The sequence below is a fragment of the Thalassophryne amazonica genome, chromosome 15 (assembly GCF_902500255.1).
Source record: "Thalassophryne amazonica chromosome 15, fThaAma1.1, whole genome shotgun sequence".
In the NCBI taxonomy this organism is placed as follows: domain Eukaryota; kingdom Metazoa; phylum Chordata; class Actinopteri; order Batrachoidiformes; family Batrachoididae; genus Thalassophryne; species Thalassophryne amazonica.
In genome coordinates, this window is record NC_047117.1 from 78209334 (window position 1) to 78231192 (window position 21859).

At 41.3% G+C, this 21859-nt stretch overlaps 1 protein-coding gene across 2 annotated transcripts in view; it reads right to left on the reverse strand.

Moving 5' to 3' along the window:
- The window catches only part of LOC117526042 (dynein heavy chain 6, axonemal-like), a 39947-nt gene extending 38287 nt beyond the window's left edge, over positions 1-1660 (reverse strand). For both annotated transcript variants that reach the window (XM_034188030.1, XM_034188028.1), the window contains exon 1: positions 1589-1660. The gene's annotated coding sequence lies outside the window, so the exon portion shown is untranslated. The remainder of the gene's footprint in view (positions 1-1588) is intronic.
- Positions 1661-21859: the final 20199 nt, after the last annotated feature.

Genomic DNA, 21859 nt, shown 5'->3' on the forward strand with positions numbered 1-21859 from the left:
TCTTATGAGAATCTGTAAAATTATGTTTCTGATAGATTTAACATCTCGTCATAATCGTTCAGATGAGCTGCGCTGTGATGCACAGCACTGATGCAGTGACTCACACTGACACTCAGTGTTTTTGAACAGACTGTGCGATGTTCAAGACTAGTTCATATAAGTGGAATGAAATTAATGCATGCCAGAGATTTTGAACATTTCAAAATTTTCTTTGTGCACTTGCACGGAACCACACAGTTTACAATGATTTATGACTTTACAACAAGTTTACTCTCTGGTACCCCACGTTGCGTGCCAGTGTGGGAATCAAATTCATGCAAGTATCAATAGTGCAGCAGATAACTGAAAAAATCATGCAAATGGTGATACAAGCACCAAGGTTGGCACACATTGCTTTTTTGAACAAACCGACTGGCCACTTGAATTTTCAGTAGGTGGCCAGGTAGGGGTCGATTGAAAAATTATACAGGGGTCAAAATAAAAAATGCTGAAATCATTTTGAAAACTACACCACGTTATTTGTGTGATCATAAAGATTCCAAAAAGGTATAGATTGGGCTATCTATGACTGAATGATTAGGAATTATGGGGTAAAAACAGCAAAAATGGTGACAAAATCAGTTTCAGTTTGTACAGGGGTCAAAAGTTAAAGTTGCTCCAATTTTGGTAAAAAAATGATGCAAATTATTAGTTGAGGTAACAGGGTTTTAAAAAGGAATAGTTTGGACCATGTATCATGCTTTGTTATCATATTTACAGGGTAACATATGTCACATGTCAGAGAATCCAATGGACGTTGACCTTGTTTGAGCTTTACTTTGGAGACCAAACATTCAACACAATCAAAACTATTCCATTTATTAATCCTATTAGCTCAACCAATAATTTGTATCACTTTTTACCAAAATTAGAGCAACTTTAACTTTTGACCCCTGTACAAACTGACACTGACCTTTGTCACCATTTTGCTGTTTTTACCCCATAACTTCTGATCATTCAGGCATAGATAGTCAAAACTATACCTTTTTGGAATCTTTACGACCAGACAAATAATGTGGTGTAGTTTTCAAAATGATTTCAGCATTTTTTAATTTCGGCCTCTGTGTAATTCTTCAATTGACCCCTACCTGGCCCCCTATTGAAAATTCAAGTGGCCAGTTGGTTTGTTCAAAAGAGTAATGTCTAAGGAGTATTTGTGCCAACTTTGGTGCTTGTATCACCAGTTGCACGATTTTGCTCAAAATATTCTCTTAGTCGCTGCCACTACAAGGGTACCTTTAGAGTCCCTCAGACTATATGCTTTTGAACTTTGGGCTCTATGTGCTCACCCTGGTGTTAACCATTTGGTGTTAACAAATGGGTTGTTTGCTCACCCAGACATTTGAATCAGATGATGAGAATCTAAATCATATTCAAAAATGTTGTAAATGCAGTCCATTTACCATTTATTGAGGCCCTATGTCCCTGTTTCATCGGATGCTTCTATGTGTGTTTCTGTGTCAACTTAAAGAGACTAGTGCACCAGTTTTAGACAACCATGACCACACATTACACCCCGGACAGTGCAGATAAAAAGTAAGAAACTTACCATACACTATGAGTTTATAAGTGGATGAAAAAAACATGTCCTTTTTCGAGTCGATAATAAAAATTCCAGAGTCCTTTTCTGGAGTCCTGTGATTGAAAAGCGTCCATCCTTGTTCAAGTGAATTCTGCCCAGTACAATTCCTCTTCTATGATCAGACAGTTTATTAAATACTGGTTGCAATTACATTTTTATTAGTGGAAAGAAAGGCTCTCTCCCACACAGAGTCAGGCAGAGTGATGGATCGTCCTTCAATACTTGTCAGGTTCCTTATCTGCACATCAGCAGATGAGGTTGTCGCTGTAAAATAGATATATAACCATCAAACATGGAATTTCAAGTAGTTATTAATATAAAGAGTTTAAGAAGCTGCTAAAATTCTTGGGGTGGGGTACAAAGAATTAAGTCATAAATGGACCCATTGAACAGTGCAGTTGCTGTTGGACTTAGTACAAAATTGAAGTGTACGTTTTGCAATAATTTCTTGGTTCCGCTGTAAACTTCTTGCTTTCTACGCTCTTCCTTGCAGCTGTGTAGATTTTCTTTCTTTCTTTTTTTTTTTTTTGGTGAGTAAAGCTAAGTGGTGTAGTATTTCACATGATGGCTTGTAACCTGATATAGGGTACTGTGTGTTCCAGCACAGTGTGAACAAAACCAGTAGTTGCTCTCCCTGTGTGTGTTACTCGCCCACAAAACAACTATGAAGTGTCTCTTGGCTCCACATTCGCCTTCGTCTTATATTAAAATGATGTCAAACTGCACGGGACAACATCTTGATCATAAAGTGTTTGGCTGATGTCATATAGAAAAAGACATTTTAAAGAAAAAAAAAGAGAATATTACAAACAAACAAAATTTAAATTCCCAAATTGTTATTATGCTTGTTTTTTAAACCTTTATGAACCAGGTTAGTCCCATTGATATCAAGATCCAGTTCACCAAACCTGTATGTCTTTATGCCTATTATTGTAAAAAATATTAAATAAGAAATTGATAATTTTGCACAACATACAGTCTAAAATAAAAAAACAAAAGTGCAGAGAAAGAAAGAAAAAACGCACACATTTTCATCAATGCTAGTGGTAAAAAAAAAATGAACCAAAGTATACTCACCTGTTATAAGACTTATAAGAATGACTATCCTCAGCTGCACTTTTATGTGATCCATCACGCAGCATTGTTTGTTTCAAGGTTATTTCCAGCAAACACTGAAAGGAAAAAACCGTCTGTCAGCCAAACTGAAAAACACATTCACAGTCCAGTTGGAGGAGGGGCTGGAAACGTCAGAACAAAGGCTCTTCCTCAGTCCATTTTCCCCCCCCAAAAAACATAATTCCTGTTCAACCTCGGATCGTAGGCTGTTAAAAACAAAATTTTAACATTCTGTCTTGGCGTGGAGAAGGTTCCTGGTTCAAACCCCACCCCTGCCACATTTCTCCATATAATGCGTAGTTGTAAGAAGGCCATACGGTGCAAAACATTGTGTGAAATCAACATGCAGATCCTCATTGGATCTGCTGTGGCAATCCTGAGTGAAAACAAAGGAGCAGCCGAAGGGACTTACTTATTGTACCAATCACATTGTGTAAATTCTAAAAACCTTATTTGTCTGCAGTGACATTGTCTCTTGGACCTCGGCTTTGAGGTGATTGAAAAGACATCTGGAAATGGCTCATGACATTAAGTGGTTGTGCATAGAGGTGGTTAGTGACGCAAATATCTTTGCAGGAGAACAAAAGTCCAAGTCCTTCCGATCCTGGTGCTTTAGCGTTCTATCTCATTGGGCTGCGACAGTGTACAAGCGGCAGTTGCAAGGGAAATTGCTGTGGAAATGTGGCGTCATCTGTCAATCAGAGCCAAAATGCAGGAGGATGGAGGACATGTGCCCTCTATGCCAAATCAGCATGCAGATCCCCTCAGATCGTGCTGTGGAGATCTCGAGTGAAAACAACATAGGAACAGCCAAAGGGACTTACAATGTTAGTGCCATCCTCCATCCATTTTCTTCCGCTTTATCCAGAGTCAGATCGCGGGGGCAGCAGCTGAAGCAAAGCCGCCCAGACCTCCCGATCCACACCACACCTCCCCCAGCTCCTCTGGGGGAACCCCAAGGCGTTCCCAAGCCAGCCGAGAGATGTAGTCCCCTCCAGCAATGTCCAGGGTCTTCCCCCGTGGGCCTCCTCCCAATGGGGACGTGCCCGGACCACTTCTCCAGCGCGGCGTCCAGGGGGCATCCGGAAAAGATGCCCAAGCCACCTTAACTGGCTCCTTTCGATGTGGAGGAGCAGCGGCTCGAATCTGAGCTCCTCCCGAGTGACCGAGCTCCTCACCCTATCTCTAAGGGAGCGCCCAGCCACCCTGCGGAGTAAACTCATCTCGGCCGCTTGTACTCGCGATCTCGTTCTTTCGGTCATGAGCCAAATCTCATGACCATAGGTAAGGATCGGAACGTAGATTGATCAGTAAATTGAGAGCTTTGCCCCCTACTCAGCTCTCTCTTCACCATGACGATCCGATACAGTGACCGCATCACTGCAGATGCTGCACCGATCCGTCTATCGATCTCACGCTCCATCCATCCCTCACTCGTGAACAAGACCCCGAGATACTTAAACTCCTCCACTTGAGGCAAGGACGCTCCACCGACCTGAAGGGGGCAAAGCACCTTTTTCCAGTCGAGAACCATGGCCTTGGATTTGGAGGTGCTGATTTTCATCCCGGACGCTTCACACTCGGCTGCAAACCGCCCCAGTGCACGCTGAAGGTCCTGATTTGACGAAGCTAACAGAACCACATCGTCCGCAAACAGCAGAGACGAGATTCTGTGGTTCCCAAAACAGACCCCCTCTACACCCTGACTACACCTGGAAATTCTGTCCATAAAAATAATGAACAGAACCGGTGACAAAGGGCAGCCCTGGCGGAGGCCAACGTGCACTGGAAACAGGTTTGACTTACGACCGGCAATGCGAACCAAGCTCCTGCTGCGGTCGTACAGGGACCGGATAGCCCTTAGCAAAGGACCCCGGACCCCATACAGTGCTTGTGGAGAACTGCTTCCGCCTCCCGAGGCGTCGGACGGTTTGCCAGAATTTCTTTGAGGCTGACCGATAGTCCTCCACCATGGCCTCCCTGAACTCCTCCCAGACACGAGTTTTTGCCTCTGTGACTGCACGGGCTGCGGCACGCTTGGTCTGCCGGTACCAGTCAGCTGCCTCCGGGGTCCCACCTACCAACAAAGACAAGTAGGACTCCTTCTTCAGCTTGATGGTATCTCTTATTTCTGGTGTCCACCCCGGGTTCGGGGATTGCCGCCGCGACAGGCACCAGAGACCTTGTGACCACAGCTACAAGTGGCCGCATCGACAATGGAGGTGGAGAACAGGGTCCACTCGGACTCCATGTCTCCAACCTCCCCCGGGATCTGGGAGAATCTCTTCTGGAGGTGGGAGTTGAAGACCTCGCTGACAGAGGGTTCTGCCAGTCATTCCCAGCAGACCCTCACGATACGTTTGGGCCTGACTGGCTTCTTCCCCTCCCAGCGGATCCAACTCACCACCAGGTGGTGATCGGTCGACAGCTCTGCCCCTCTTCACTCGAGTGTCCGAGAAACATGGCCGAAGGTCAGATGATACGACTACAAAGTCGATCATCGACCTCCGGCTCAGGGTGTCCTGGTGCCACGTGCACTTATGGACATCCTTGTGCTCGAACATGGTGTTCATGATGGACAAACTGTGACTAGCACAGAAGTCCAACAACTGAACACCACTCGGGTTCAGATCGGGGAGGCCCCTCCAGGTCTCACTGTCGTCGCCCACGTGGGTGTTGAAATCCCCCAGAAGAACAATGGAGTCCCCAGTCGGAGCGCTATCTAGTACCCCTTCCAGGGACTCCAAGAAGGTCGGGTACTCTGCACTGCCGCTCGGCCCGTAGGCCGAGACAACAGTGAGAGACCTGTCCCCGACCCGAAGGCGTAGGGACGCAACCCTCTTGTTCACTGGAGTGAACTCCAACACATGGCGACTGAGCTGGGGAGCAATAAGCAATGCGACCCCAGCTCTCCGCCTCTCCCCATGGGCAACGCCAGAAAAATGAAGCATCCAGCCCCTCTCCAAGAGTTGGGTACCAGAGCCCAAGCTGTGCGTGGAGGTGAGCCCGACTGTCTCTAGTCGGTATCTCTCAACCTCCCGCACAAGCTCAGGCTCCTTCCCCCCCAGCGAGGTGACATTCCATGTCCCAACAGCCAGGGGCTGTGAGCATGGACCACGCCGCCGGGCCACCCGCCCTCGACCGCCACCCAATCCTCTCTGCACCCGACCCCCATGGCCCCCTGCAGGTGGTGAACCCAGGAGGGCGGGCCCACGTCGCTGTTTCGGGCTGAGACTGGCCGAGCCCCATGGGCTAAGGCCTGACCACCAGGCGCTCGCGCGCGAGCCCCAACCCCAGGCCTGGTTCCAGGGTGGGGCCCCGGCTCCGCCATACTGGGCGACGTCTCGGTCCTTGATTTTTTACTGGTCATGGAGGTTCTGACAATGTTAGTGCCGAATAAATCAAATCAAAGGAAGCACACCCCTGAAATGCTGCTGGACATCACTGCGTCTCAGAAATGAGCACTGTTCGTCTGGATGAGGACAAAAAGATCATATAAATGGGGATTCTGTACTGGACATGGAGAAGAAGACTGTAGATCCAGCAGGGGCAATCATTCTGCAACTCGGTGAGTGCGCTATCCACACTATTCGTTCCAGTCCCATCCTTTGCGCTAGGCTTTTATTATTATTTATTATTACTCATTTTAATTTGTCCTTACTGGGTACAGTTCCGGGGAATTTCCACAGTTTATCATATGAATAATATCAGGATAATAAGAGCTGAACACTTTGTGTGCAAACATGTCATCATTTCAGCTGTGAGTGGCCATTTCAGTAAGACACCAATTGCAAAATTGCTGCTCGTTCACAAGTTTGGTCATTAATTCGCATGGCCAACTACTCCCCAATAGTCACAGCCCAGTGAGACAGGACCCTTGATGGTTCTAAGACTTGGATGGTGCCTAGTGATATAATGTCGAATGCAAAAGTTTGGGCACTCCTGATATTTTTCATGATTTTCCTTTATAAATCATTGGTTGTCTGGATCAGAAACTTCAGTTAAATATATCATATAGCAGATGAACACATTGATATCTGAGAAGTGAAATGAAGTTTCTAGTATTTACAGAAAGTGTGCAAAATTATTTAAACAAAATTGGGCAGGTGCATAAATTTGGGCACCCTTGTCATTTTATTGATTTCAATACATTTTGCACTAATTATTGGAACACAAAATTGGTTTGGTAAGCTCATTGACCCTTGACCTCCTTACACAGGTGAATCCAATCATGAGAAAGGGTATTTAAGGTGGCCATTTGCAATTGTTTCCCCTCTTTGCATCTCTTCTAATGAGTGGCAATATGGGATCCTCTAAACAACTCTTAAATGACTTGAAAACAAAGATTGTTCAACATCATGGTTTAGGGGAAGGATACAAAAAGCTATCTCAGAGATTTCAGCTGTCAGTTTCCACTGTGATGAACATAGTGAGGAAATGGAAGACCGCAGGCACAGTACTAGTTAAGAGCCGAAGTGGCAGGCCAAAAAAATCTCAGATAAGCTGAAGTGAATGATGGTGAGAACAGTCATAGTCAACCCACAGACCTGCTCCAAAGACCTACACATGATCTAGCTGCAGATAGTGTCTCTGTGCATCGTTCAACTGCACAGTGCACTTTGCACAAAGAGATGCTGTATGATGCTGTAATGCAGAGGAAGTGTTTTCTGCATACACACCACAAACAGAGTCGCTTGAGGTATGCTAAAGTTGGACAAGCTAGTTTAATTTTGGAATAAGGTGCCGTGGACTGATTCAACTAAAATTGAGTTATTTGGACAAAAGGGGCGGTATGCATGACTGAAAAAGAATACAGCATTCCAAGAAAAACACTTGCTACCTACAGTAAAATTTGGAGGTGGTTCCATCATGCTGTAGGGCTGTGTGGCCAGTGCAGGTACTGGGAATCTTGTTAAAGTTGAGGGTCACCTATTAATTCCAAACTAGAAGTACCACATTTTTCCATCAGATAAATTGGACTCAATAACTGAACTCAAAGAATTTATCAATGACAGTCATAAGGCGTAATAATATAATCTGCAACTGCCTTCCCTTTTGGAGAAACAGAGGTGAAACTGTTGTTTGTTGGGGAAAATCTTCCATTCAACATGCACATCTTAGAATCTTTCAAAAAATCAATTAGGCTGGCGCCATGATTGTTTACAACAAAGTCAAGTATCTCACGTGGTGGAATCCCGTCCACATCAACAATACAGTCATCGAGCGCCCCTGTTCTGCTATTCAAATCCCCACATCCCCACTTTCAGTCAGCAGAAATACACCGTAACAAACGCCGTTTGGTCAGTTATCACGGTGCTTTTTTCTCTTTTTTAAAAAATACGTTTACCATCCTTGTTGATTTCACGCATTTTTCTGCACCTTTTTACAGGACAGTGATGGTAGTGCAGTGGTAAAGTTTCTGCCTGGCAATCAGAGGTTTTGTAAATTGCAGGTTTGGATCCTGTGGGTGGCATGTATTTTTTTTCACAGCAGCTGCGCAATGTGGTTACACATGCTGCAGCTGCTCAATTTCCATTTCAATTTATTTTCATTTATATAGTGCCAAATCACAACAAAGTTTCTTCAAGGCGCTTCACAGACGTACAGTCTAACCTTACCAACTCTTTGCACTGTGTTCCCGCTGTGATGGTTTTGTGCACGACACCGTTGCAGCGGGATTGTTCATGCCTGCCATCGTTTGATGTTTTCGTGCTCGCCATATGGCCCATTTGCCTCATGCAGTGCAACACATCTCCTTCGCATCATCCGTGAAGAGAACACCTCTCCAAAGTGCCAAACAGCAGCGAATGTGAGCATTTGCCCACTCAAATCGGTTACGACGACGAACTGGAGTCAGGTCGAGACCCCGATGAGGACGACGAGCATGCAGATGAGCTTCCCTGAGACAGTTTCTGACAGTTTGTGCAGAAATTCTTTGGTTATGCAAACCGATTGTTCCAGCAGCTGTCCGAGTGGCTGGTCTCAGACGATCTTGGAGGTGAACATGCTGGATGTGGAGGTCCTGGGCTGGTGTGGTTACACGTGGTCTGCGGTTGTGAGGCTGGTTGGATGTACTGCCAAATTCTCTGAAACGCCTTTGGAGACGGCTTATGGTAGAGAAATGAACATTCAATACACGAGCAACAGTTCTGGTTGACATTCCTGCTGTCAGCATGCCAACTGCACGCTCCCTCAAATCTTGCGACATCTGTGGCATTGTGCTGTGTGATAAAACTGCACCTTTCAGAGTGGCCTTTTATTGTGGGCAGTCTAAGGCACACCTGTGCACTAATCATGGTGTCTAATCAGCATCTTGATATGGCACACCTGTGAGGTGGGATGGATTATCTCAGCAAAGGAGAAGTGCTCACTATCACAGATTTAGACTGGTTTGTGCACAGTATTTGAGAGAAATGGTGATATTGTATATGTGGAAAAAGTTTTAGATCTTTGAGTTCATCTCATACAAAATGGGAGCAAAACCAAAAGTGTTGCGTTATATTTTTGTTGAGTATATGTTGGGTAAAACATGGAATTGGGTGAGATGATTCATTTATGTGTGTCTCAGCTTGTCATGCCGTGTTCAAAGGAAAACCTATGGATAGATATTTGTTGCGCCTCGTAAAATGGAACATTCCATCTTTTACCAAATTCTTTCCATGGCACAAATGAAATATTATTATTATTATTATTATATTATTATTATATTTTATTAATTTATAAACAAAATAGCAATCCAATCTAATCCCAAATTGTTCTGTCAACTTGCAAAAATGGTCAGACAGTTCAAAAACAATCTTGATGATGTAGTCCGTAGCTGATGCCTTGCATTGACTTCTTTGTGTACACTGTACAGACTACTGTCTGCTTTCCTCAGTCCAGTGAAAAATCACAACAGAAATTTGTTGAGCTCTTCAACAGACAGCGTTTCTATTTCAGCTAAAGACGTCCCAACGAATAGTGCAAATGCTTCCACATTGATTACGGCATAATGGATTTGTTTTTGTGTGTGTGTGTGTGTTAGAAGAATTAGCACTGTCAATAAGCTTGGTCAAATCATCATCTATCACCAAAACAAACCCCACGTTTGTTTTTTAAGATGAGCAGCGGCGTGCAATGGTACAAAACGTATGGAAGCAAATTTGCATGCTAAATGGAACCAAAATTGCACAGTAAATGGAACACAATGAGAAATGGGACAATTATCCATGTCACATGTCATATAAACCACCAATCAAATGACAAGGATCTATGTAGGCGGTAAGGTAATTTGTCAAATTCATTACCCGCCTCAGATCCTTATAACACTGTAAACCACATTATGTTATTTTGTGAACATACCAACAGAGGAACCAATTCTTGCTAGGAATGAACTTACTAAGACCTAATTAATAGAACATCCTAAAAATGTAGCTGAAAGTCTGCACTTTAAACTTACATTTTCTGTTTTCTTTTCTTCAATTTGGTGCAGCGGACAACAAAAGGTCGACGTTCTCTGTCAACAGCCGTGGTCGCGCTTAGCAACCACGGCCACTTCCGGCTGGAAATCTCAAGTTATACAGGTCACATCATCATCCGTAACACCTGCAACAAAACATTGGACATTAACTTCAACGCTGTACTTTGAGAACAAATAATTCCGTTGTCGTAAAATCGCCACAGGTTGCACCAAATTTCCAAAATTTATAGCTGAATTAAACCAAGATGAAAAAATAAAAATAAAATAAAATAAAATTGGGAGAAAATGACAGTCGCAAAGTGAAGACCACACCGGGAAAATGTCTGCAAATGTGATACCTTAAACGTTTACTGGCAGTTCTCTATGATTTATTGGTTAAAAAATCAGACATGTCAAATACAAATATAACGCCGAGGAATGTAGTCCTCAATCGTGTAAATGTTCAAACTGTTTTCACTTTTTTTGTGTAGCTACATTATTTTGCTAAATAAACTCAGTCAGTCAACCAATCTGACAACAGGCAACAAATAAATAAACAACTACGTAAAATATAAATCTTAAACAGTCTTTCAGTCACAAACATCAAGGAAAAAATAAAGATCATTGAACAATGCAATTCGAACCTCGATAGTTCACATACGATATTTATTGTCCATAATGTGGAAATTTACCTTCGGCTTCACCATAAATCATGTAATAAAAATACCTTTCATCATCACAACAAACAGTCATAAAAGTATATCTAAATAAAAGTCTATGGTGTTATTTGCGTTGATGACGTCATTGGCACTATCCCTGGAGCCATGCTGATCAAGGTCAGGTCACTATAGATTTGGCTGCCATATTTTATATTCCCATTTTATAATATTGGATATTTTGTGGATAACCTAAAGAATTACATCCATAAAATGCTTGGATCTGTTTGTACTTACCTTCACCTGTTAAGGAGATACTGGTCTAAACAGCAGCAAAAACAAACAAACTAGACAGAGTCCAGTCCTTCATCATTGCTAACTATCCTGGGATTTTAGGATTAACATTATACCACCAAACCAAACCACAGAGGAAGCGGAGGATATGTGATTATGCTTTTCATTCTTCTGGAGGCTATCAATCAAATCAAATAATAATAATAAAAAAAATGTAACTTACAACAATAATAATTTTTACTGGTCTACTGAAATGCAGTCAAGAATCCTCTAGAGGGAGCATGTGTCTTTCCAATCTGCTGATTGTGCCTACAGCATAGTAAGGTTGGTTTTAGACTTCAGGGAGCATGCACCTTTGTCTCAGGTCACCGCATCCATCCAAGTCTTGGATACAAGCCACCCAGGTGGAAAGACAGGAACCAATATGGACTAAAGTCAAATCCCAGTAACACTCCACTTCACTGATAATGTAGCAGAGACACCAGCAAAGCATTGTGTTCTGTCCACTTTATTAGACAGCAGTCTAAACTCAGTTATTCTGAGAAACACCCAACAGAAAATAATTAGTAAGGTAATTCACATTATAATATAATTAATAAAAGTGAAAGGCTGAAGTTGACAAAAAAAAATTAAAAGTCATCTGAGGGAGGCATTTGTCCAAATTCAGGGAAAAATCGTAATCAGACAATAATACTACAACAAAACTGTTGTTTATGAAGGTTCGGGACTAATTTCTGCTTTTGTGTGAAATGCAAGACTCTACGTAGTACTTGTAAAGGTATAAGCTGGTTTGAGTACTAACGTGCTTGATTGACATGTTTTTCCTGTCTGAGGTTTGTGGGAGTGCCGCCCCTTCTGCAAACTAACTTCCAATAATACAAGCCAGCATGTCCTGACATGAAATCCCAAATAAAGACAAAGGTGTGTCTTGTCCCTAAGGTAATATGAAACTACAACAGAAACATCCCTGTGCACTGTGCGATCACTCTCTGTACTTGCAAATGGTAAAAGCTGGAGAAAATTCAACAGAATGTTGAACATATTTGAGATTATATTTCCCTTTTCCATTCCCCAGGAATAAGATGAATGTAAGCCACACAAAGGGTTCAAGCAGCTCAACACTTTGAGGAAAAAGCTCAAATGATTACTTTAACTTTTCCGCTTGTCCAACTGATTTTCTATTCACTAGGCAGTAGTCCCCTTGTGCACGAATTGGTTAAGGCAGTTAGGGAGGATTTACAGCATAAATAAGGACTGGAAACCTTGTTGTCATTGCCTAGTGGAAATCTGACCTTTGTTCCCAATGACCTTGACCACCATGATTTACATTTGGCTGATCTTGCCAGAGCAGTTCAAGAACCCACCTACTGTACATAGTATGTGTGTCAGTGTGGCAGAGGACAGCAGGAGTCACTGCACAACAGTAGTCAATGGGCCTCACTCCCCTGACAGCCAAAGGATACCCTGGCCACTCAGGCCAGAACCCGGGTTTTAGCCGACTGGACAGAGCATCTGCCAGTTCAGTGGGATAAGGATTTGGAGTACCAATTTGTAGACAGGGAATCAATTACTGATCACGCTACATGTCTGCGTCCTTGGACAAGTAATTCTGTATTGTCCCAGTCCACCCAGCTGTACTGGCCTGGGGAAGTCATCTATGTTGGGCTGGTGTCCCATCCATGGGGAGTCTCTCTCCTGCATTTATGGGCTTTTCCAAAGGAAAAAACAACAACATGGATGCTGTTTTAGTAATCATGTAAAATAAAAATACACAGTCAAGAATATGGTTTGTGATGAATGTCATCAGATTGAGTCAGGAGGACCTGAAATGGAAAATTCCTGTCTAAAATACATTTGCATTGAACATTTGCATATGCGTATACCTCTGACAATGTGACCTTTATCATCTGCATCCTGTTCCTGAAAATTTAGGACTTTGCTCAAGAACGCCTTTATAGTAGGAGCCGTAGGTTGTTTGTTTGTTTTTCTTAGGAGGCCATCATCGCAAATTTATAATGCCTGTGACTTTACAAACAAAACTAGTGGGGGTAAAAAAGCTGCACAGATGGAGTTTGTTGGCCCCAGGTGTAAACTGGGCCCTGGAGGTAACCCCACTCCTACCCTTGACTCTAACCCTACCCCGAACCCGGGCCGAGTTCTTAACCTGGCTGAGTTCTCTTGTTACCGTTTGAAGCAACTCATACAAAGGATCTCAGTTGACTGCACTGAATTACAGTTAAGAGCCAAAAGGCACTTTTGGTGACATTTTAACTTTGGCTTTGGAAGTAATTGGTTGTTGACATTTTCTGGACTAACTGGTGTTTACAAAGACAGTTTGAAACGTTAACACAAGAGAAATGTGTGGATCTCCATTTGTAATCAACCCACTTACTTTAGTTACATTCACCAGCTGCCGACAAGTTGTCCTGCACATTCCTGAAGAAGCTGAACTATTAGCGCTGAAAATATGAATCCTCATAGGTAAAAACACAAACCAGAACGCTTCCAATGATTTTGCTTGCATGCACATATTATGTTATGGGAAATGACAAAACAAACAGGTGCAGTTATGTTAAGCTAATCGCTATAACTTGACCACAAATAGTTGAGAATGACTGGCTCCCCTATATTTTATGTACAGTACACCTTTTAAAATATGGTCAGAAATAAATGCAAACAAAGCAATTTTATTCAATCAAAAATATTTTTAAAAAATATCCAATGTTATTTGGCAACAATAACAAAACAAAATGTTTTCATAAAGTGAAACAAAAAAAATCCTGAAATAAAGTGTATGCTGGACACAGTTATTGACACCCTTTGATGAATTTACAGTAACTCATCACCTTTATAGCCAGTTTTCTTCAGACAAGTCAGGGGATGGCTACATGAACATTTCTAAGTCACTGAATATGTCTTGGACATCATTTCCATCAAACTTTAAAAAATACAAACACTATGGTAAATCTGTCTGGAGGAGGCACTTCTCAAGAGGATATGAGTGAGAAAAGCCACAAAGACACCCAAAACAACTCTGAGAAGTCTTTAGAGGTCTGTGGCTGTGATTGTAGAGACTGTGCACAGTGTATCTTTTAACTGTTCCATCACCAGTTATACAGCTTCATGGTGGAGTGGCACATCTTGAAAAGATGATATGAAACTTCAGCTAGTTTGCCAGAACGTACATGAGAGATGGAAGTGTAGATATGATCTGTTTTGTTGTATGAAATACCTTCTCTGCTCCACATCATGATGAGGCTGTGAGCAGTGGTGCAACAGACAAAAGTTGCACAATTACTCCAGGCACAGCCACAGAAGCCTAACACATCTTCAGAGTTGTGTTGGGTGTCTTTGTGGCTACCCTACTGTTTTATTTATTAAAGACTCAGGTAAATGATGTCAAAGACTTATTCATTGACTTGGAAATATTCATGTATCCATCCACAGACTTGTCTAAAGGAAACTGGCTGTAAAAGTGATGAGTTACTGTAAATTCATCAAAGGGTCCAGGATACATTTTATGTCAAGATTTTTGTTTTACTTAACACATTTTTTTGTTGTTCTTGTTGCCAACTATCTCTAGACATTTGTAAAAATATTTTGATTAAACAAAATTGCTTTGTTTGCAATTATTTCTGACCATATTTTAAAAGGTGTACATAAAATATAGGGTTGCCACTTGCCAGTAATTCTGACCACCACTGTACTGTATTTCGTGTGATATAAGCACAGACAACAAGATGCACCTAGTCTTTAAAGGGTATTTTTAGCTAAAACTGCCTACAAGACACCTGATAACCAATACTAATCTGTTGAAATGGTATATGACCACTTAAGGTACCTGGACACTTGCACAAATTTCATCTGCACACTGTGAGTAAACACACCGCCCACCGTTTCAAACTGCGCAAACTGTGCGCGGCTGCGTGCCAATGCGCAAAGAAAAATTTTAAATGTTCAAAACGTCTGGCATGCATTTATTTCGTAAATTAGTCATGAACATTGCGCAACCTGTTTGAAGCAACAGAGCACTACACACTGACAAAACCAACCGGAGCAATAAACGAAGTCTGGAAGAAAATCACAAAAGTAAAAAAAAAAAAAAAAAAAAAAAAAAAAAAAAATTAAATTACACATCAAAACTATGGTTACAACTGCAAGAACACGACACAGATCTGAGCTCCTGAGATACTTGAACGCTGCCTTCTTTGTAGAACGCAGAAGCCACACCTTCTGTCATCAGTAGAAACAGTCCATCCTGTAACACACATTCCTCTCACTGTTGTGGAAATATATGGAGTTTATCCTGTTTGGTATCTGAAGACATCCTGCACAGCTGCTCATATCCATGGAAAGAGTGTGGGTGTATTTGTCCCTAGTTTAAAAAAATCCCCTGAGTGTTGGTTCAGTCAGCAGCTGGGATGAGGTTCCAGTTTGGCGTAGACTGTTATTAGATTGGAGCCGTCTACAGCTGCCGAGGGTGAATGTTTACACTGGAAAAATAATAAAAGACAGAAGGCATGAGTGAATACATGAATGTTGATAAAAGAGTCATTACCTCAACCTGATGGAGTCAACGAAGAGCGATGTCTCATACGGTGGGTGTCAACAATGTGTGCACATTTAGTTGAAATTTAATCAATTTAGTGATACTGCTGAAGACAAAAGCTCCACTGAAAAACAGCTTAAGAGTCAATTTTTTAGAAATATCATAAATCCATGTCACTCATTTGTTATCTGTTTTCTCACAATTTCTTTAGAAGACTATGAAATATTTCAATATATGTAAAATAAATAAACAATTAAAACAACAATACTACTACTACTACTACTACTAATATGCACACAGTAGAATAATACAAAAAAAGTGGGAAGGAAACACCAGAAATGTGATTATGTAGTATTATTGATCGGAATATAAGAGGACCCGCTTAAAGATGACTCCCCTTTTTCAAAACACATATGTGGAAAAAGATGTTCTAAATTTTTTTTTTTTCTTATAATGGTTCACTAAAGTATTCAAAATGGTAAAATAAATTGAAGAGTACCAGTACCGGTGATTCATTATGACTGTTTTCATTTTACTGTCTTTAGTTTGATAGAAATGTTTTGTTTTTAATATTGACACAGTAAAAATGGGTTCGGGCATTTAAAAGCTAGATAGTTTTTTTTGTTCAGCTACATGTATTTTTTTCAGTATTTTCCTTTTTTGTTTGATTTTATCTATTCATTCATTTATTTTCAGTTATTGTATGAGTATGTTGACTGAAAATAAAGGAAATAAAAATAAAGAAAACGTTTATTAGCAAGTAATGGAGCCTATTCCAGTAGTCATAGTTCGTGAGGCAGGGTACATCATGGACAGGACTTCAGCCTATCGCAGGTCACCAGCAAACTCTAGTAGTGCTAATATAATTATAAAATCAAACAATTCTCTCTAAAAACTAAAATATACCAGGTATTTTCTTTTAGTATTCTAGGATAAATTTCTGCATACTGGCCTGTCAGCATTGACCATTTCAGTCATTAAAAATTAACAGTAATTACAGTGTTGGTATTCAACAAATACGAGGTCTATTAGAAAAGTATCCGACCTTATTATTTTTCAAAAACCATATGGATTTGAATCACGTGTGACTGCGTCAGACAAGCTTGAACCCTCATGCGCATGCGTGAGTTTTTCCACGCCTGTCGGTTGCGTCATTCACCTGTGAGCAGGATTTGAGTGAGGAGTGGCCCAGCCCCTCGTCGGATTTTCATTGTCAGGAAATGGCGGAATGATTTGGGCTTTTTTTCCATCAGAATTTTTTCAGAAAATGTTAGAGACTGGCAGCTGGAAACCATTAGAAAAATTTATCTGGCTTTCGGTGAAAATGTTACGGGCTTGGTAGAGACTAAGGAGTGTTACTGTCGCTTTAAGGACGGCCCCCAGCGACTGTGGGGCGCGCCGCGCTCCAAAGCCGCCATCGACAGGCTGAACGACCATTTCATTTCTAAACGGATGGCTGTCTGGATCCGTGACCATCGTGTGCCATTTCTCTGGTTATCACAAGAGCTGGACATCAACTATTTTCCAGCAGATTTCACTTTTAACAAGAGATTTTGTCATGGAAAGCCGAGCGGAGGCTTCGCGTGTCACGATGAATTCGCTACTGGAGCGAGACAAAACCACCTCCGTTTTGGTCTCACAGGACGGCTTTGAGATGGTGTTCAGACAGCTGTCGGTGGTTTTTCCATCGAGTGATTATCTGAGAATTGTGGATGTGCCTGGACATGCCAGAACATGTGCCGTGAGGCTTCATCATGGCGTTGCTTTGCGCCATGCGGCACTGCCGCGACGCGCGGATTCCTCCGCACGTCTGTCTCAATGTGCCGAAAAAGTGCTGATGTCCACGTCTTTTCACAATTCCTGTGCTAGTCAGATGACGTCCCGGATAAAACACAGCGTCCAGTTTGGAAATGAACGGCACATTCCACTGTTACAGGAGTTTTTGTCATGGAAACCAAGCCCGTAACATTTTCACCGAAAGCCAGATAAATTTTTCTAATGGTTTGCAGCTGCCAGTCTCTAACAGTTTCTGAAAAAATTCTGATGGAAAAAAAGCCCAAATCATTCCGCCATTTCCTGACAATGAAAATCCGACGAGGGGGTGGACCACTCCTCACTCAAAGCCTGCTCACAGGCGAATGACGCAACCGACAGGCGTGGAAAAACTCACGCATGCGCACAAGGGTTCAAGCTTGTCTGACGCAATCACACGTGATTCAAATCCATATGGTTTTTGAAAAAAAATAATAAGGTCAGATACTTTTCTAATAGAGCTCGTAGATCTTTGTTGATACTTTCACCACATCAGTGGCAAAGAATCAGGAGAAATGTAAAATATATTGCATGACTATAATGCATGTTGTTAAAAATAGAAACTAGATAATTTACAGAATAACACAAGGCTGCTAAGAAGACTTTTGCAAAGACTTGCACAATTGAAAATAAATGTACTCTCCAGTATGATCCAAGTCATTTCAGAGAATATTAGAGATGCAATACAAACTAGAAATTCTAAATAAGAATCAGGCCATTCTGTTGACATCGTGTAAAGAAGATTACAGGAACTGGACTTATTCTTGAGCTTCAAAATGTTTTGCCACTCGGGCACATCTAAACTGAAGATGCGACTTTGTTGATTGTGAACAGCAATAAGTCTAGTTGCTGTAAATTAGCAGATACGCTGAAGACTGAGAACATTGAGTGACATTTATATTCTGTTTACTTTCAGGGAAGATAACAAAGCAAACAGTGACAGTAACAGCTGTGGCTCAGTGCAGGATCATCATCTGTATGCTTAGTGAAATTCAATGTGTGCAAGCACAAACCTGCCCACTGGCATCAGTTATCACTACATTGCTGTAGATAATCTCAGACTCTGCAAAGAGGAACTGCATGTCAGTATAAAGGCTTTTACAAACATTATAAAGAGTTGTCATGTTATCTTCTATCTTATAAAAAATGCAATCTGCTGTTCATTTCTAAAAGGAGAATCATGCACTATGGTTGCTGTATGACCATTTAAGTGAACACTTCTTCCGAAAACTAGAAGCACACCTTATTTTTCTTTTGATCCCACGCACAAACACATTATGTGCTGCAGCACAGAAGCCACTGCAATGTGGTTAAAAAAAACTAACCATGTGGTGCTGTTTTGTGAGGGTCCTTTTCAAAGAAGAAAGGCAGACTGTATGCACAAGCGATGTATTTTACATTCACCTCATCCGGTCTCATTTCGACCTTGTTCCCTTTCAGTCAACACAAACGCAATGTGCAGCTTTAGAAGACTAAGTGTCTAAGAGTTTTCAACCGGTGTTTACAGCAGAATATGACACAAATGATACTCAGTGTGGCATTCTATATCATTATTCATTCAAAATACTAAGGAAAACAAGGTTAAACATGAGCCTTCAAATCATTATAGGGCCCTATCTTGACAGCAGGATGTGTGTAACACAAAAGGTACAGTATGATTGCATTTGGGACGTAACCACCCACACATTCATATTAACATGGTGAGAAATGCAGCACAAAAACCATGATGGGGGTGCAATCAACTGAAGATGATCACCTAGTCACAGTGTCAACTGTTATTGCTTTTAACCCTCTGAGGTTCATGACATGCCGGCGTGTCAAGTCTACTTTTCGTCTAACCCATGTAATGAATCAGTGACGAAATGTTACAGAGAGTTTGTTCGGCCCACTTCCTGAAACTATAACTTCCCACCTGTACTTTCCTCTTCCCGCTAGATGATATTTAGACTCATAGCCAATCGTAGAGGCCGGAGAAGATCACATGACCTTGTCTGTCTCTCGCCCTGTGACATGCTGCAGCCAGTGCAGAGTGTGTTTGTGTGAGATTCTCACTGAAACACAGTGACACTCAAAAAAAAAAAAAAAATCTAAAAATGTGGTCCTGTCAACCTGACACCACTTTTCTTCAATTTTTATTTAGTCTAACAGACAAAGAAAATCATCATGGAAAAACATGTGGAGGGTTATTTTTCAATATTGGCAGAGCTTTTTTTTTTCCTAACAGGGCAAAACTGACATTTTGTGACATGGATGTCAACATGTTCATCCCTGAATCACTTTTTACACTCAAAAATGAATTACTGAAGCCACAAAACATTTAGCCGGAAGTGGTGAGTGATTTTACTTTAGAAATCCTCTTGAATGTACCGGGTCTCTGCCTTGCAGTTCCCAGTGGGTGGCGCTGCAGCACTGCATTGTGCATATTAAATTTTTTTTAAATTGATATATACATTTTGATTTATAAACTGCACTACTTGTGTGATTTAAATACTTTGGTAAACCCATTTTTAAACACCAAAACATTCATCAATATGAATAAACATGTATATTCATGAAATATTTAAGTATTTATATAAAAAAAAAAACATTTTATATTCTCATCTTTAATGAGAATATATATGTCTCACATTCCAAAAAGGTGAGATTATTCTGATCATTTCGATATGCAACACTTGGGCATTATATGCAATTACTGAAGGTATGGTAAAATGTTCTGAATCCACCAGCAAGTCCCTGGACCCTGGAGAGTTAAAATCAACATTTGCCAAATTCACAGTGCTCTAGTGATAAGCAGAAGCAAATGAGATGTTTTCTGGTGAGGAACTGCGTGTGCGGCAAGAAAAAGTACAACTGACCAGCATGCATTAACAGAATTAATGGAAGGATTTGGAGGGACAAGTACAAACAAGACACATCACTTGCAGCACTTTGAACAGCAAGGTGAAAAACTGTTATGTTTACCCTGCGGTGCACTCTGGGCACTTATGCTCATGAAGGGAGTGTGAATCTGCATGCCATATCCGTGAACAGTGCAAAAACACCACTGTTTCCATCACTTCAATCAGTAGCTTTCTTATAAACACCACTTCAATTTAAGGCCATTCAAAAACACAAATGTAGTTAGCTTATTTGCAGATAATAATACACAATGTCAACATTTAGGCTGGTGTAAAAGGGTGATGAAAAATACAAAAGTGAAACCAAAGATGTAACTTCTCCCATCATCAGTTCCAAAGCATTGCAAAGGCCATGGCTGGAGAAAGGATTTTCCATCATAATTGTCTGAGTCATGAAGCCAGCATGAAGGTAAAGGGGAATTTTGTTTCAAAAACGTCATAGGCTGCAATTTGCTCTCAGGCTATGATTGAGTCCCACCAGCATAACTGTGTGTAGGAGACATCTTCTTATTTCCACATCTTTGAACACTCATAACGTTCACGAGGTCATGCAAGGCTCTTGCAAGACTGGTCTCAGAAATGTTAACTTTGCAAGGTAAAAATAAAATCAACATGTCTGACAGTGGCAGGCCTACGTTCTGATGAAGCCATAAATGGACAAATAGGTGCAGGAGACCTACTCTCTGTAAATTGTCAAGTAGCTAAGACAGGATCATGTGGGAATTGCTTCTTGACACACATTTTGATGACTGGAGTGGTATGACAATAACTGAAATGAAGTAGTGGTCCTTTAAAATTTAGATTCCGAACTAAAACTTTACAGACAAATATGTATATTTAATAGATTCATGGCTTCATAATAAAGCACTGTGAGAAACAAAATATTGGATACCTGCCTCCTTTACGTGATGTCTTTGCCTTTGGTTTTTCAGAGCTTCTCCACTTGAAGAGTATGGCAAAAAGTACAACAAGCAAAAGACAAAAAATGGGTATTGCAATCCCTAGGGCACCTGCAAGAAAAATAAAAGCCAAAATATTTTTTGTGCAGTTTTCCATGTGAATTTTGCAAAAAAAAAAAAAAAATCCATTTTGAATTTAGTCTCACGGTATCTCGTGTCATTTTTGGTGTCCGGGCTGACAGTGGTGTGCTGCTCCTGCTGGCAAGATTCGGCAACGTTGACAGAAAGATTTTATTTTCAGCAGGGTTGGAAGCCTCACATCGATAGGAGCTATTGAGATTCTGATTGTGCACAGTAACAGACAGAGAGAAAACAGAACTGCTCTGGTTCAGTAGTTCCTCTCCTCTGTACCACGACAATGTGGTCCCATCACCTTTCTGCACGGAGCACAGCAGGATGCAAGTCTTGTTTCTTGCAGTTAATATGGCCACCTTAGGATCAGGTACAGACTCTAAGAGAGTGATAACATCGATGAGGATTAAAAATAGGCAAACAAACAAATAAAAACCCACAACAT